The 17,074-nt window shown below is 39.1% G+C and overlaps 1 protein-coding gene across 9 annotated transcripts in view; it reads right to left on the reverse strand.

Annotated features, from left to right (window-relative positions):
• The window catches only part of LOC119015607 (interleukin-1 receptor accessory protein-like 1), a 298,993-nt gene that overhangs the window by 264,655 nt on the left and 17,264 nt on the right, over window positions 1-17,074 (reverse strand). For 7 of the 9 annotated variants that reach the window (XM_037091778.1, XM_037091773.1, XM_037091776.1 and 4 more), the window contains exons 2-3: window positions 15,874-15,946; window positions 15,698-15,784 (exon numbers count right to left, since the gene is read on the reverse strand). The gene's annotated coding sequence lies outside the window, so the exon portion shown is untranslated. Of the gene's footprint in view, window positions 1-1,907; window positions 1,980-15,697; window positions 15,785-15,873; window positions 15,947-16,790; window positions 16,990-17,074 lie in introns of those variants that run through there. The other 2 variants (XM_037091771.1, XM_037091774.1) reach the window with 2 other exon arrangements.

Raw genomic sequence — 17,074 nt, forward strand, 5'->3', positions numbered from 1 at the left:
TAATCAAGGACATGCAAACGTGGTACAACTACTTGGATGAGCGGAAGTAATGCTTCAGAACAACAGCTGTCATTATTCCTACACCATACCTGACAACCTTGAGAGTACACAGATAAGGAGAGTTTAAGATCCAGAAGGTGTGTGTGTGTGTGTGTGTGTGTGTGTGTGTGTGTGTGTGTGTGTGTGTGTGTGTGTGTAAAAAAAAATAAAAAATGAGAGAGATCGTACAGAGATCGCACTTCTTGCATTATTGTCACTGACCCAAGTTGCCCTTACAATCAATAGCTATCGAAAGATAATGATCAGAAATGGGCACATGTGTAATTGGACAAGATGCTTTTTTACCAAGAACTGAAAAATCATGTCAGAAGTTGAAGTTAAATCTGTCTAGCTGAGATCGACCAATATATCCAGCATCCACACTTCTCATTCTATCATTTCTTCCTCTGGCTTTGTGCTTTTGGAATTATGCCTGGCAGTATATCAACACCAGTCATCAAACTGTAACCCTTACCAATGATTTACTTTGTAGGCTTGTTAAATAGCAGGCTTTTAATCAGTGATACCAGCTGGTGTCAGACGGACACACCATGTGGGAAGAGCTTGGATAAAGAGGTGAAATGAGGTGGACTGAACTGATAAGCATACAGTGCTTTATTTCCTGTGTTCTCAAAAGTGTGAAATGTATTTGTTTAGCTCAGTATCATGTACAATCACAACAGACTTTGAAGGCCCACAATAGCACTGGATAAGTTGGATTTGTACTATTAATGTCAATAGTTAACAGCAGAAAATATTTGACCAGTTACATGTGTCAGTCTTTAGGCCTACATGTTTCTCTGTGACAATCCCGGTTTGGAACCTAAGGACATTCTATTTTACACTTTAACAACAGTAGTTTTCTCTTATCTTCCTGGCTCTAGTGGTGCAAGTAATTCCCAGACATTCCCATGTCTCTCTTGAAAAACCTAGGCAGTTCTTGTCACTTTGGGGCAACATATTATTAAGTCCTCCTTCTCTGACCATCGTTGGCATACTCTGCAGTAACATAACCATTCAGATATTGACAAATTTAAAAGCGACAACATCACTGTCTCCTGTAATCTCAGTAAGATTTGCATCAGTATGTGCTTAACAGCTGAGTGTATACATTATACATATTACATACTACCACAGCTTGGGTGTTGACTGCTTGTTCACTTTTGGCTCAGATTGCTACTCATGTCGGCCACAAAAATAACTGATTCCCCGAAGACAAGGGAACCAGTGAGCAGCAGTGACTGTCCACTCAAACATTAAAAGCTGAGCGTTGGCTTGATCAAGTGTCAAGTGGCAGCAGGACTGCTTTGAAATGGAACCTTTTAAAGTGGGTCGCTCAGGGCTTAAAACCTGGTTAGTGAAATGGAGAACTAATGGTTCATGCTCGTCCAGCCAGTTGAAATGCCAAGTGTAATGAAAGGATGATGAAAAGAATACTACTGTCCATGCTGTCTACATCTGTCCTATAGTGTATTCATGTTATGACTGCCATATATAGTATACTTATATCTTATATCTGACTTATTGGTGTATACACTGTATTCATATCCAGATCTTTATTGTGTTTGTCTACCACTAGCATTATCTATGCTTACACCTGTACTGTATTTTTACAATTATACCTGCAATTACTGACTTTAACATGCTGCATATATCTTCATGTCTGTTAATACTGTAGTATTCTTGGTGCATAGCATTGACAATTATTTATCTCAAGAACTATGAACATTACTCTGCAGCTTCGTGCTTTTAGCCATTCTGTTTAGATGCTAAACTGAATCTTGTTGTCTCAATAATTCGACAATGACCATGAAGTCGAATATAAACTAAAAAGGGCATTACAGTTTATTTTCTTCTCTTATACTCACTGCCAGCCACGTGAAGCTGAATAATTGCAGCACAGCCTCACATCTCAATGTGTCCTCTGCGTGGGCGGCTTCCTACACCAAGATGATATGAGATTCGGCTTTGTCAAAATTGAAAATTATAATACATTTGATATGTCTGCCTTTGCCTTTAGCTCATTCAGTACAACTGATGTGAAACACTCAGAAAGGTGTGTGGGCAGCACATGTCTTCTCCTACTGTTACTATAATTTGTTATAAAAATGAGGAAACACCACTTACACAGATTCCATATTTGGTATTCACCTCAGTAAACAAAGGGAAGATGCTGTGCTTCACCTAATTGTTTATAATAACCTACAGCGCATATTAGCATTTTAATTGGATACAGACCATTTTTTAGCTTGCATTTTTTCCGGACTCTTCCATTCAGTTAATAAGCAATAATTACTTTACCTTAACATAATACATTAATTTCACTCATCATTTATCAGTGATTAAAAAAAATTCCCAAAATGAAACAAATCCCTCACTCTTATCCCATTTTAATTTCATTGCTCACACAATGTGCTATTTCTGTACCTGAGCCTCCCTTTAGCATAGCGTACAGTCAATAACACTGGCTTAGATTAATATGAATTTCCCCTCTGCTATGATTCTTTTTCTTGGCTACTAAAAATATTCACCTCATGATTAAGGTGGTGATGTTGCACTATGGCTTTCATTACCACTAATAAAAAACACCCTCTATTTCAGCACACTGACCGCAGAGTAAAAATCATTATTTGATTATTTACCTATTCCACCAGGAGAAGCAGCATATTAAACCTCATGACTCTGATCAGGCAGATGCAACAGGCAAGTGCACTCTTGAATGGATTGGTGCTGGGAAAAAAGGGGCTGTGAGCCCTCCATAAATAACGTCTACAAATTCACTTGAGTCGGCAAGGACAGCCACACAATAAAATGTAAGTGATAGGGGTTTGATCAGAGGGAGAGGTTGAAATAGTTTTCTGGCAAGGACTTGCCATCTAAAGTGGGCAGGGAACCCTCCGGGATAAAGGAGATTATATTTGTTTTACTGAAACATCATTGTTCCCAGTAGATTCAAGATACTAGGCTAGATGGTCGTGTATTATAAGCATCATTTACCCAGCCCTTTTTTGAACAAGTTCTATGTTGGTGGTTGGTATGGACAAGCTTCCTCTCACACACAGAGTAAGATCAAAACTTGCAATGAGAGCCAGTCCAGGTTGGTAGAAAATGAACACGTTTTGGCCAGTGTCAATTAATTTGTTGCCATTTAGATTTACAGTGTATGTTAGCTTTCTTGTGCAGCTTAATGCTGCTGATAACTTATTTTTCCAATGACAATGATTCTACAGGGAGAAGAACCATAACAGATTAACTTCTGCACTCCCTTGAAGTAGATTTTTAGACTCCCGTATGGCACCTTGTTCCATTACTTTGAAAAAGCAATTTCTTATCATCTCAAGTAGAGTAAACCTCATTTTTACATGTTTAGCAGACATGCTTACAAAGCTGTATTGTGCTATCATCTTCCTTTGAAGTTTACATAATCCAAGCATTATGTATTTACAGTGCCATAAATGTCACTTTCTTGTGCACCATGATAATGACAACTGAGAGCTTTGATAAGGCATTTAGCATTGAGAAGAAGCCCAATTTAGACTTTGGCTTCTTCTAACATATAGAGCCAGTGTTTCCAATAAGTTAATGAGACTCTGGCAGCCCACCATACTCTAATTTCCTGCGCCATGGTCTCATATTGATCCAGACATGTTTTTCACCTCTCATAATAGCGCTGACAATCTCCAACATCACGCTCTCTAGCAGCAACCTAAACTACACAGACCAGACAATATATAGTTAAGATGGGACTGACGCACTCGTAATTTTAGAACAAGACAATGATTATCTGGTCTTTCAGTCAACATTTAGTTACAGTCAGGACTAATGGCTACAAGATTAAAAGCAATAGATTGATACTGACTACTGACTATAGCTCATAGGACAAAAAACTTTGTACAGCTGCATAGTAGAGTAAAACTGGTCAAATCATCAAGGAGCAGAGCTAAAGCTTAGTGTTAGGACTTTCAGTTAGTCCAAATGTAAATACTGAACATGCATTTGAAATACTGAAATAACATGTAAGCTACCATATTTTAAGCTACATGATCTAAATAGGAGAGGTGCGGATTCAGAACTATTTAGGTCATACACTTACCCTCCAGATGTAAGCGTAGGAAATAGCAGTGTTTTTTATCAATCAAGGAGACCAATAATCAGTCTTTGGAAGTGATATACATTTGCAGAGAACAATAACTAGCAATGGAATGTACTCAAGTACTGTACTGGGGTAATTCTGATACTGAAATCCATGTGATCAGCCAGATCTAAAAATAAAAAAAATGATGAAAAGTACACAGGCCAATCATCAGAGTTCCAATCCTAAGAATGTGTTAGAGCTAACAAACATTTAAAGTCTGTCTCCAACTCCCTCAAAAATCCAAATGCCTGAAAAGCACCTTGAAACTGTCTGGTGTATGAATTGCATTATATAAAGAAAATAGCCCCTTTCGTTTTAGCCTGGGAATTCACTAATGAATATGCACCATGAAATATGATGTTATATTTGCACTGCTGTTGGACTGCAGCTTGTTCCATGGCGATGGAAGCAGTCTTAACATTACATTCAAAAACACCCTTGCATGACTCGGACGAGACTCACAGGTGTGGGCTTCACACATCATCAGGCCATCAGATAACATCATCTTCCTGTGTAGCAGTGCCAGTATTATGTGTGCACTGCCAAAGCCCCGGGGAGCGCTCAGTATTATGAAAAAAATAGAGGAACAGTTGTGAGACAAAACTAAAGTATTTCAAGGAAATCAGAAAATATTTCACAACAACTTTCCACTGTGGCTCATTAGCAGTCCATACCATATTATTCAGAGTTAGCAGCTGTGGCACAGATGCATTGCAGACTAATGCCTGGTTATGTATTTAAAAAAAAAAAAAAATGTTGGGGCACTTTCACGGTGTGATAGACAAAAATATGGTAACTGGATGGGATGACTAATGACAACCCAAATCAAGCAAGAGCAAACTGATTTTTGCTAGAACTGTCATGTGCCCTGTGAGTTCCCGCGTTCTGTTGCAGATAATTATGATGCTTTTACTCTGCTCACTGTTCTCTTCCCAACCGTTATTAATCCATTTTAGAGAGAGAGGACATTATGACAGATGGGATACTTCTCGTGCTCATGTCCTCCCACTTTGATTGCAGCGACCCATCCATACCGCCCAGGGGGCCATATGTGCTGTACTCCTCCTTGAAGGAGTGCAGAAAAGGGGCATGGAGACACGCCAGCTCGGAGTAGCTTTCTTTCCAATACAATGCCAAAGATGCCAAACACAGGCTTTGTCACTATTCAAGACAATTAACCTACTGTTTCTTTGCAGCTTCCTCTGAAGAAAGCAGTTTCTGGTTCCGGATTAGATTTTGTCAGGAACAGAAAATCAATCAAGCCATTTTGTACTATAGCCAAACCAAATAAACTGTATCATTTTCACATTTAGTTGCCAGAAGAGATGGTTTACTAACTGGGCAATGGTTCCCAATAAACAAATAGCAGTTTGGCTCCTGCACTAAATCACACTGAGTTGACCCTAGACCTGACAGGCACTGCAGGGTTCTACTGTGAGGGTTCTACTGTGTGAAAGTGTCCATTGGAAGGACTCCAGGGCTACTCTGTCATGTCAGAGAGAGCTTTTATGGACCATTTCCAGCAACATGTGCCATTTCTACTGACCTCAACAGTCACCTCTACTCATCAGTGGTACCCTAGAGTGCTGCTATTGAAAGGATAGTTGCTCAGGTTGGTTGTTAAGTCTAATATACAATATCTTAGGTTTAAGAAGAACGAGATGGAACAGGTGAATTTGCATCAATCTTCCAAGTCTCTGGCTCCACAGGAGGCTCCTGCCCTGCAAGCTACAGCCTTTGTTTCTTGTCAAGTGTTAAGACAGATTGGATGGAAGAAAGGAGATGAAAAGGTGACAAAATGTGGTGAATAAACACACTGTGCTTTTATCCACTTATTTAAAGAAATCTGATTGAAAAGAACATTGCATTGAACTCTTGTGGTTGTTATCAAATGCATTAATTTGGCTCTGGCCTCATATATCTATCTAAAAAAAATCACATTCGGTTCTAGAAAAGCTACAAGTTAATGTTTCAGCAAGACACGTCGCAGCCATTGCTGATTTAAAGTACAAATTCCAAATACAGAAGCCATTACAAAATCAGTCTAACATAAATGACCCTTGGTGGCTTTTCAGTCTCACTTCATCAAGAGTGATATGAACAAACTGATCCAGTCAGCTGGGTCCACTGTGTTAGATGCTGTTCCAATTGCCTCCAATCTAGTTCCCTTTGTAGAGCATGTACTGCCTCTGGCATTTGGAATCCATCCACCATTCAGAATAAATGAAACAACATGCTGTAAAAACAGCCAAAACAATAGATATTCTATTACTGTGACTTTTTATAAGGTTCAAAGCAGATTTGCAAATTGATATTACAAAAATCCTTTAGATGATAATAAAATTAGAGACTCGTGCAGACACAGTCATATTTTTCTGGTCCAGAAGGTGACAGTTATTTAAATGCAGTGTCCTAATCTGTCAGTAGCACTCCTTCAGGATTGATATTTTGACATTATGACAGATTTGAGCCTTCTATTTTTGGGAGATGGTTTCAACTGTCACAAACACTGACTGAACTGTCTTGCATCAGGAGAGAGATTATGTTCTAGGGCATATTCTTATTTAAGCATTGAGTTTTTGAAAGGCCAAATGGAAATTGACTTTCATCCTCTTGTTTAGGGCTGCAATGAATGATCATTTTCATTACCTGTCTTTTTAAATCTTTTTGTTTTCAGACTGCTTGTTTAGTCCTATCAATGGCACCAAAAAAAAAAGATTTTCATTTACAATCCAAGAAAACAGGGAAAAAATACAAATTCTCCCATTTGCAAAGGAAACAGTGTTTCATTTAAGTTCTCATGTTGTACTAGGTCCGCGCCTTCCCTGGCACGAGCTATGTCTCTCATTTTGTATTTCAAATCATATCACCCAAGGAAAAGCTACATGAAGCAATTTGTCCAATCAGCATAAACTTTGGCTACATTGCTCAATTGCTGTGTTAATGCTGGGCACATTCACTTGTAAATTAAACGATGTGAAGTTTGGAAACTGAAGTGAGATGAAATTTTAAAAAGAAATCATAGTAGACCATGTGTAGATTAATTGCAATCTAAAATAGTTAGATCACCTACTCTTACTAAAATGACACAAGTTGTCAAACCTTGTGTCAAACTGATATCAATTATCAACATAATGTTTTATGTTTTTTAATGTTTTCATGAGCATATACTGCATCTTAAAAGCATAACACAAGTACTGTGTATGCATCAGCAAGAGGAAAAACCTCTTAACCACGTACTATTACTTCCAGCAGGGTGGTAATTTCCAGCCAATTTTATGCTTTATATTTTTTGCAAAAAGTAACATGACAGGTAATACTAATGGCCTCATTTCCAGGTGCACAACACCCCCTGCAACTTTAACAATTAATGTAATGCTCTTGACAAACTACCCTCTCAATGAACTTCTGGCAAAGGTGGGCTGAGCACAAAATGGCCATTGAATCATTTGGGTGCACCATCAAAAACAACTCACAGAGCAATTCTGTAAATGCATATGGTCACGTACATTTACTTAAACATTAGTAGATAGTTTTAGTATGAAGTGATCTGAAACTGCATAGATGAGAGACATAATCTTCTCACTGCTCTGCATACTGTACATATCTAGTGAAGTTCACATGTGCCACGGCTGACTAAATTTTCCTGGAGGCGGCAGGCATCTGACCCAATGACGGCCCTTATTCTCTCTAGCAGATGCAGAGAGTGCAATTACTGCTCAGACAATTACTACTCCTCGCAGTGCACAGCAGGCCGTTAGGTTCACATTCTGTCAAACGTGTCTCTCACAAAATATCTCCAGAGCTCTGCTGAAATGACGGAATTCTCTTTGGGGCATTTTAAGCTGTCAAACCGGTAAATAGTGTATTTGGACCAACTAGAAGTGACATGGAGATTTCAGTTCATGATTGACAACGGTGTATGTATGGGTAAGACAGTATTTATTTACAGTCACTATAAAAATATAATTTGAATTTTCATCACAGAGTTAATATATACTTTGTATTCCTGCAACCCTCTTAATATGGACTAATTTAAAGAGGAATAGTCACTATTCACAAAATACATTTTAAATTCTCCTCTCATCAAGCTTTGAGAGATTCTGGGCTATTTTGGGCTTTTATGGCCTGACTCTCAGGTGGAAAATACTCCAGAGGAATGAGAGGTTTCTTCTCATATTATTAATCAAACCAACAATGCATCCAAAGAAGCCACTGGCACAGAATGTACTTTTTTGCCCCTCAACGACACTCTGCTGACCAATTTCCCATCACTTGCTCTGACTCACCCCATTTTGAAGAAGCAGCACAATGGCTTTATTACCACAGCACAGGCAGACGGGGACTCATAAAGCTGACGGGTGTGATAACTCGTTCCCTACCTTGTCATGGCTTGGAGTGGAGGATGGAACAAAGGTGTGATGGAGAAGGGCATGCAGCCATCGTCCTGCAGTGTGCTCAATGGGTTTTCCCAGTGACACCATGTCGCTCCAGATTTAAAGACTAAGGGGAAGGCCCAGACAGTGATGGGTGACAGAGTGCCAGAGATGCACAAAGGGCAGATGTACCTCGGTGTTTATGTCTCCCCTGCACATCTCCCAAGAGCAGTTTGTTCTCTTGACTGAGGCACTTTAAATGGTTTGGGGTGAGAAGGGCATTGGTGATTTATGGTTCCTTTTAAATATTTTTTTATTTTAGAGATAGGTATGATAAGGTGCATACCTTTTTCAGGAAAGCCCATTCATTTTTTAAATCATTAATAGTAGCACTATTAAAACATCTCATAATATCATCAATATGTAATGTGTTCAGCTATGTTTGCAGTTGAATATGCTTCCTGTCTGTATTGATCTGAAACTCAGCTCTGTGGGTGAAAAATCTAAACATTTACATCAACTATGTAAAGAAAGTGCACAGCAAGAAAAACAGCAACCTTTGCTTGTGCTAATGCAAGCCAAATACTAAGTACACAATTTGCAATATTAGACATTGCAGCGCCTAGATAAAAGGACATACAGTAAGAATGTGCACACCTAATACATACATCAGATAAGTGATTGATTATGCCAAAAATGATCATCTTTTTAATTATTACGGTCAAGAATGGATTCCAAAATCAATAGTAAAATCAAATTATGGTAATCAAAAACCAGTTTCCCTCTTGATGAATGTTGTTATTTTCATTTATTATACTTTTGGTGTTATTCCCAATTTGGGAAAAAATAAATCCACCAAACCTGCCGTCTAGATAATATAATAATAATAATCTATACAACTTCTGATAACCTTTGCAATGCTTGATGACAATTATTGAGATACACTTGCTGCTAGTAGTTTACAGACCAATAGGTGATGAATTCATGTAAAAACTTTTGGCTTACAGGTCAGAGTATTTTGAATAGCTGAGCAGTTTAAGAGGTCATCACTGGTGGGAGGCTATCATCTACTATTCACGGCTCTGCAAGTTTGCTTGGGGGTATTGTCGACCTCTGCGCTGACACAAACTTATTGCTGGTGTAAATCACACTCCAGCCACACACCACTCCTGCCCTCTCGCCATGAATATTTAAACAAGTATACATACATACCAGACTGTCTTCCATTGCCTAGAATACTGCCTGAAGTAACTTTTGAATTATGCCTTTGTCTCAGGAAGTGAAACTGTGGACATTTTCCCTTACAACTTCAGCATATCCAGACACATTCTGATGACATATAAGATGAGAAAATATCCAAAACCACTCAATGTCGTTTTCTCTAGGAGGTTACTGGGGACACAGAAGTGACGGGGTGTATCCACACTAATGCATCTCTGCTCACAGACAGATGACACACCTCCAGACCTATCTGTTCATTTACCTCCACAATCAAGATTCACGGCTCTATTTTCTACCGCCCTGTTTGCCAGAGGTGCTCTGTTTTCCTCAGTGTTAAATGAATTAAATGGGCAGGCTGCCAAAAGCATTGCTCATTCCACATACCAGATATAGCAGAGTGTCTACGACTCAGGTATGTATAGACAGAAATTTAGAGTGTGTTCCCACGTTGCCTGGAGCTGATTCAGAGTGATGGATTTTTGTTTCAGAGCTCTGCAGTGTGACCTCTATTTTTACAGGTCAAGCTGTACTAATGTCATGATAACAAGAAAAAAATACATTAACACTGGCTTTAAGTCATAATTACCAGAAGACTTACTTTTAAATGCCAGTGCAGATTCCACACTCGGGCACACAAAAAAAGTTGCGAAAGAATGTCACCGTGATGAGCACAGTCGCTCTGTTAAATGAGCTGAATTAAGCCTTGTGCCGGAGCAACGGCAAGCAGCAGACAGCCGAGCCTGGGCTGTGCATGACTGGCTCCATCAACGGCAGCATACGGAGGCCTGGTGCTGGCCAGGTGGCTCTTACATCTGGCCCATTAGCTCTCAACCACTGCAATGACTCTCCACACCACTGAGAGCCTGTTGAAATAATATCATCAGGACCCGTAAGTGCTGAAGGCCGCCTTGCCCATTGCCTGCTCAGAATAGCGTGCCACGGAACCCCTCTGAATCTGACCTGTCAGCTCGGAGGTCAGGTCCGTTCCTGAATAAAATAACTTGCAAAACCACGAGGACACTGCAGTGCTGCTCAAGTGTCAGTTTAGCACAGTATGGATGAATGAATGGATGGAATGGATTATGAATTAATATACTTTTACATCACTGGAAAATATATAACATTTGGTTTTGGACTATTGGAGAACTTTGAATGGATTACAAAACTAATCAATTTAGCTAAAAAAGGTGATCATCAGTTAAAGCCTTAAACTAAATAGGGTCAACTCAGCATTGCAGTGTCATTTGGCAAACTTATAATGCTGGCCACTGGCCACATGCATCCAAGAAGTGGCCCAGCATACCTAAAATTGATTACAAAATATGTAAACAACATATACAGCGTATACGTTAGGGGTGTCAAGATTTTTATTGTAAATCAGAAATCAATGAGCATTAAATTTCAAAGATCTTTTAAGACGCCATATACTGAAATTGCTATTAATACCATTCTTTTGCACTTGTCTAGAATGTGTCATTACCCAAAGCTTAACTTATACTTCTTTGTATAACATGTAGCCAATGAAATATAATTATGGTTGCCTGCATCCTTTAAATCACCCGCAAGATGATTGCACCACACTTGAAACTGTTATGCATTTTTTCATGCTCAAAGCAGCTGCTCGTCACACAGATCATAACATTGATGATTTTGATACATTTGTAATACTTGATACTTGATACTTTTGAACAGCTATAGCTTTACTATAATAACAACAAATATATTTATGGATTTCTTTAAGGAGAACAACATAAAGTAAAGCTGTTGTCTGTGCAGAAAAAGTTCAGTACGATTTTCAGATTTAGCAGCTGGGCTTAAATAATAGATGTTCTTGTCTGGGACCTCAGCCGAGATAATCTAGAGACACGTCTGTCTCTCGTGCATTTTGTGTCCCTGTCAGGTCGTGGTAGTTAACACGAACAAAGCAGCCAGGTCCTTGGCCTTTACTTTCCAGTTCCCAGTCCCCTGACTCTCCAGGATCAACGCCCACCTCCAAAAAGCATGCCTCTTGCCATGAGCACTGCACAAAGTGACACATTCTATCCATCAACTGCTGTGCAGCAACATATGAAGCAAAAAAATGCAGGGACAGCAAGTTTTTCATGCATATGATATTCGGGCTACAGCACATCCACCTACGTTAACCCAGGAGAGCGAAAGACAGTTTGTGGGGAGGGGGGTTGTGAAGATGGATTAGAAGATCACATCACGAGGAAAGAGACTGCTATGAGCAAGCAACAAGGACAAGGCCCACAGAGCGAGTAGAGTGTGTGGGGAAAAGGAATACAGATGCTCATTTGGTACATGGAGTTCATTTTCATGTCAACAGAGGAATACTGTGTATTAGTGCTGTCAAATACTTTAGATCCCAAGCTAAAAGCCACTCTTATAAATACGAATAACATTAGATGCCACAGCCTTAAATTTGAAAATTGTAGTGCCACCAACATATTTTCAGATAAGTGGTGAACTTTTGTGTTCTTCCTTTTGGTTTGAGCTACCAATTTTCTTATAGCAACATTTGGCATGTAAAAAAAAATCTTCACTTCAGCACTGTGTTTTATGAGCGTAATTCCATTGAGCGAAAAATTAAATGCATAACTCAGGCTTGAACAGGCTGCCCAATTCATTTTTCAAAAGGGGACAAAAGCCAGATAAAAAGAAAACTAAACTGTGGATCGTTCCTTAATTGATCATGACCGACACGGCAGCGATGAAGAAGGTAGATTTGAAATGCTGTTCTATTTTTCTCCTGCTGGCAACTAGTCCATAAAAAAACAAATATCATTTTTTAAACTGCTTTTTTGTCCTTAAATGACAAGGGTTTGCTGATGAAGTTGCTCCGAAATAAAGAAGGACCAGCATAATGAATGCTTGGATCTCTCTCTTGCCAAAAACTGCATTACAGTGCCCCTAATGGTTTCCCTTGTCTGAATCAAAATATCTATGGTCGTGCTCCTCGCAAAAGTGAAATAAACCCCTTGAGATGCATCGTAGGAGGGAACTAGGGAGTTCAAGTGTGGAGGGGGAAAAAAAGCCCAGCAGATACACAACCCCATTCAGACTAGGTGCAGGGGCAGCCACTATCATAAGCTCTCCAAAATGAACGACAATTCATCACATCCAAGGTGAGCAGCTCTCACTAAGCAGTGCTTTTTTTATCTCAAGGACAGCATGTGGGAGAATGTACGAAGAAGGCTGCAACAGCGGTATGATTACACAACTCTATAATTTTACCAAAACCAGCAATGCAACAGAATGTCCTTTGAAAATTGCATGAATTAACAACATAGATAAAAGGATAAGGACATATATAACCACCCCTTTTATGTGTATGAAATCCCAGGGTTAGCTCTGATCGTGGTAAATTGCACTTTCCAAAAAAGGGAAGATTGCCTGTTTAGACATGAAAACTGAAAAGACTGTTATAAAGGGATTATGTATCAACTGAGCAGGTCATTTCAAATAAAAAGGTTGCAAAAAAGGAAACTGAAAAAGCTTCAGTTAAAAGGGTTCTGACCTGAGACTTCCTATCATCTACAATCCCACTATGGTTTTCATTAAAAATGTTTTCACTTACACACAGAGGACCAAAGACTGAAGCTAGAAAGTGATTAAAACATATCCATTGAAGACATGAGCAGTCAGAGTGCAACAGAATCTACCATTCTAAGTTTCCTTTGGAAAGTTGTCTGATCAAGACAAAAGACTATAAAGTATGTGTGTTTTCTGGGCAAACACAATTTTAGTGACAGCTCCAGTGATATTCTATAGTATCCGTAAAGTAGCTGCATTTAAAAGATACAATATATTTAATCACCGCAACCTTTCAAGCCACTTACACTCAAAGAACACAGACATCTAGTCCTATAATCGCTCAAAAAAATCTCTCAACTTCATTACTGTCCAATAATCTCTAATCCAAACATATTTGGGAGAATTCTGGAACAAGCAAGACCTTGAAGTGGACCTTGAGCATTTTAGCTTATTGTTAAAATAATACAGGTCACCAACTCTTTAAACGTTTATGTAAGATAATAATTATCTTAAAAAAAACAATCACTTGTAAACTGTCCATAATTTGTAGCTCACTAAGGTTTGAACATGCATATTTGCTCCCAGTAAGACCTGAATCAGAATTGTCCCAATTTCTAAGCATTGTTTAGCTTTCTGCCAGGTTGCACATTCCTGGGTACACACTTTCCTAGATTATTTGTATGCAGGACTGAGCTATGCAAAGCAAAGTTGAGTTTAAATGTGTGGGCACATTTTAAATTGGATGATGTGGAAGATTTTAAATAACCCTGTGTGTTGGTGTTGCTGTCTCTCCCTCTGGCTCCCTCCTTATTTATGCTTCTCAGTACTTCCTATTGTGTGATAACTGGGTACCTTATAGTTACATTTTAAATATCCTTCTTTTTCTCACTCCTGATGGTGGTTGAATACATGTGCCTTCTATTTGGCAGTGGCTAAATATGTATTTAGTCTTATTCCTGTGTCAATTAGCCTTGCTAATTTTTTTTTGTTTGTTTTTTTCTACGTCATATGCAGTCAACCATATCCTGATTTTATGTAGGCTGGTGTTTGAAAGACAAAAGTAATTTTAGGTCATTTCAGGCACTTAAGTCTTTTCAGTCTCATTTTAGTCAAAGATAGGGTAAGGGCCTTGCACAGTCACACACCTGATCCAAATCAGGTGTGTTCTTGCTTGGTTGGAATGAAATTAATTTTCAAGCAAAATCTGATCTAATCACTAATCAGATACATACATATATATATATAAAATGAAACAAAAAGCTGCTGAGGTATTGTGTGTTTTTGTTTATGACTGCAGGGTGACTGGCTTTTAGCTAGTTAGCTTGCTAGGGTTATACTAAAGCTCCCACTGCTGCTTAAAATAAACTTGCAACCTTGCTGAAATATCAGCATTTCCCACCTGCACATGACACACACACACACACATACACACACACCTTTGAATACACACTCAGCGAGTCCTGCCTGTGTGCTGCTTGTGTGGTCCTGAAGGTATGTACAGCACAGATGAAACCAAACTACTCCACTGAAAAAGGAAATCTGACCCTTTTATTTTTGTCTGCTCTTTCTGTCAACAAATAGCAAGATTTTGGTAAAGTGTTTATATTATAAACTACATTTAAATACCATGTTTTTCATCAACAATACTGCATGTTGGTCAAGTCACAGAATTAAATGACTTGGTTCAGTCTTCACAACATCTCATTTCAATCACACATAGTTTTTGTTAATGAAATTAACGCAAGTGAGACAAATACACCAGACTTCATCAACTGTTTTCATATCAAAAGGTGGCAGGTTAACAAGGAGGATGCATTTTGGTCATTCTGCCAACAAGGGAGATGGCAACCCCCTCGTCCCTTGTTAAATTACCTGCTGAGTGTTTCTAGAATACCAAAGATGATATGACACTGGGCGAGCTGGCTGGGAACAATATGGCTGTGAGATGTTGGCAGCTGATAATGTGATGAGAGATTTTGAACCTGACAAGCAGTAAGAATCAGTGGAAGAAGACAATGAATACACAGGCCATCTCTGCCAGAACCCTGTGGTTTGTCATTTGAGTGAGACAACTACTGCAAGCTCAGCAAGTCAAGCCCCTGCAGCTCATTACAGCACACTGGACCGCTGTAGTTTGTCCTGTGAGTCAGGCTGCGGCTCATCCTTTAAGGTTGGTCCATTGTTTCAAAATGTCACCTGAAAATACACGTGAGCACTCCAGAGCTCCTACAGCAATACAACGAATTGAATGAGCCTTTCTGTTGGATCCATTTGCTGAGTCCTTTGGGAGTTAGTTCACCACTACTCCATTGCCCATACACTGTATCATTAGGTTTTCTCTACATTTCTAGTCTAATTTAGTTAGGGCCCCATGGGAGCATCAACTCACCAAATGCATGTATAGTAGTGGTCTCAGGTCAAATGCTGAAAGAGCACAGCAAGACTGTTTGGCTTCTTTGCCTGTGATTATCATTTCCTGTGATGGACGAGAATATTTTAATTTCTTATTTTCACTGTCTTTTTCATCTCAAAATTGAAAAGCTACGTTAAAGAAAAGTTTCTTACCTTCAACTCAACTGGTGTCAGATGTGGAAAGTCTCACTTGCTGTACACTGGAGAGCTGCAGCGTCCTTGATATCTGTGAGAAATATTAACCAAAAAGTAAAACCATCAACATTCATAAGTATTGCTGCATGTTTTCATCTCACAGAGCCTTATGGCAACATCAAAACCTGGTAATAGAGGTCTGCATAGGGCGGGCTGGCACTGTCCCGCCAGACTGACAGCAGATGTCTCAGGCAAAGACTTTCTTTTCTTCCATTCACCAAGACTGCATGCGTGCAACTTTAATGTACATTAAAAAACAAAAAGCACCAAAAGTGATATTTGTATACATCTGTTACACTCAAACAACACTTATTGGAATCTTTTTTTTCTTTTATTCCAATCAAAAACCATTTTGTGAAATGAAAGTGGTGCGCGGCACAGATGACAGATTGTGTGCTGACGGGCAGGCTCAATGCAGAGGATTGCAGGGGCTGAACGTGCGCTGCAGAAAGTCCTCCAGATGTGGTGCTGAAAGCAGCAGGAGCAGGGACCACGCTTTAAAACACGGGCCAGGTCTACTGCTCAAACTTTGTGAAAAGAACACACCTAATCCTCTTCCACATATCATGTCTGTTTAAAAGATTTCTCTCAGTAAAAATGAATCTTATGACCAAGTTCTACAGTTCAGTAAAGCTCAATCTAGATTTGAGTCTATTTGTATTTTTGAACCACCAGCAAACACTACAAAATACTCCCAGCCAAGAGGCAGTTTTCTAGGGGAAGGAAAAAAAAGACTGACATGTATCACTTCAGAGGTAGATGATAGAATTCATCTGAAAACAAGGTTGCAATATTTTAAATATCTAAATCATTTTCACATCTAATTCAAACTACCAAATCATTCATTTCACCGGAAGACAAGATGTAGCATGTACCTTTGGGATAACATTTAAATCCTCTTATTCTTAGAAAACAAGACGGGTAAAACAAAAAGATGTTAAAAACGTCGGTCCAGATTCACTTTCAAAAAGGAACTGAGGAAAATAAGTAAATACTTAAACGGGCTTAATACATGCATGAAAGGACCAGAGGCATATGTACACGCAAAAACACTTGACTTCAACCCAGGCTGAATCTGCACAGGTGTCAGGACTGTGTGGGCGTGTCTCTGCTTGACCATCATCCCACCGCTGTATGTTGACATCACACAACGATTACT

This window comes from Acanthopagrus latus, chromosome 24 (assembly GCF_904848185.1).
Source record: "Acanthopagrus latus isolate v.2019 chromosome 24, fAcaLat1.1, whole genome shotgun sequence".
NCBI lineage: Eukaryota > Metazoa > Chordata > Actinopteri > Spariformes > Sparidae > Acanthopagrus > Acanthopagrus latus.